At 36.8% G+C, this 1488-nt stretch overlaps 1 non-coding gene across 1 annotated transcript; it reads right to left on the reverse strand.

Annotated features, from left to right (window-relative positions):
• Positions 1–117: 117 nt before the first annotated feature.
• Trnav-uac lies at positions 118–190 on the reverse strand. Its single transcript has one exon. It is a non-coding gene; the product is annotated as a tRNA-Val (tRNA).
• Between the last annotated feature and the right edge of the window lie 1298 nt (positions 191–1488).

Raw genomic sequence — 1488 nt, forward strand, 5'->3', positions numbered from 1 at the left:
CACAACGCGATAAAACAAAAAAGAGTAAGTCACTAACTAAACATGAAATCAGAACTGATAAAAAAAAACACGTCTGTACTCTGAGACAGCAGAACACGCTAATCTAAAAATACACTTTGTGCCCGCCAGGGATTGAACCTGGGACCTTTCGCGTGTAAAGCGAATGTGATGACCACTACACCACAAGCACTTATTTAAGTAATTTTTATAATTTCGTTTCTAAACTGAAGAAAGCTTTCATTTGTATTGTATGTTCATTATAAAGTTATTAGAGTTCATGGGTATCATTTCAAAGAGTACTGGATGTTAAACTAAAAATATGTGTTATATTCAGCTGGTTTTTGTTTTTAAGCGCAATGCTACAAGGTTTCGATACACTCGGTGGATAGAGCCCATTTATGTAGATTTGCACTAAAACAAACAAACTTAAATTATATTGCATCATTACATATTTCAGTCTTAGATTTCTCTTTTTCTAGAAAGCAAAATAAAAGATCGGCTGTTACTTTCACCACTCTAGTGATTGATAGCATTCTTTAATGCTTCATTAATGAATACCTAAAAGAAAATATTATTTAAAATTAAGATTAAAGAATGAACACTGTAAGAACATTTTCCCCAACTTCTCTTTAAGTGTTTGTAACGTAGTTGTTATCACGTCGACCTAAGTCACGGAATGTCACAGATTCGATACGTGGTCCATTTTGTCGCATGTCTAGTTGACACCTAAATGACCTCCCATGGGGAGTTCATGGGCAACTTTCAATATTTCAGAGCGATTTGGTAAACACTAGCCCAGTCCTCTGAAGCTGGCACATCTGGTGGTCTCCATTTCCTCATAAGCACACCATTTTTGACAAAATAACCATTTGTAAATTTCTCCAGTTCATCTTTTTGGGAGTTCATATTTAAATAGTGAAGAGATCTGTAGATCTTTTTCTTGCTCAGTGATCAGTTTACTTTTAGTAAATGGAACTTCACTGGGTAAATCACATCCCTCACCGAGGAATCATCAGTAGGACAATTATCCACAAGATCCTTGTCGGATCCAAAAAATGTCTGAGACAAATATGTAATATCGTCCCCTGAATTCATGTCAATTATTTGTTTTTGGCTTAATTTCTTAGCCTGAGCTCGAATCACCGCACATGAGGTAAACACATCGAAATTCTCCTCAACAACATCATCATCCTTAGATAAAACAGTAATTTCAGGTTCGGCAACAACTTTTCCTCCAGCCAAGTCGTTTCCCAACAACAATGATACGCCCTTAATTGGCAGAGTAGGTCTTACCACAACCACAACTGGTCCCGAAACTAGGTCTGATGCTAAATAAATGTTATGAAGAGGAACATTAACACAGCCACCCTCAAAATCCTGAGCCACAACATACTCACCAGTGGCAGAAATCGAATCTAAAGGCAATATACTTTCTAACAACAATGATTGAATCGCGTCAGTATCACGTAGAATACGTATGGGTATGGG

This window comes from Limulus polyphemus, unplaced genomic scaffold, assembly GCF_000517525.1.
Source record: "Limulus polyphemus unplaced genomic scaffold, Limulus_polyphemus-2.1.2 Scaffold11301, whole genome shotgun sequence".
Lineage (NCBI taxonomy): Eukaryota > Metazoa > Arthropoda > Merostomata > Xiphosura > Limulidae > Limulus > Limulus polyphemus.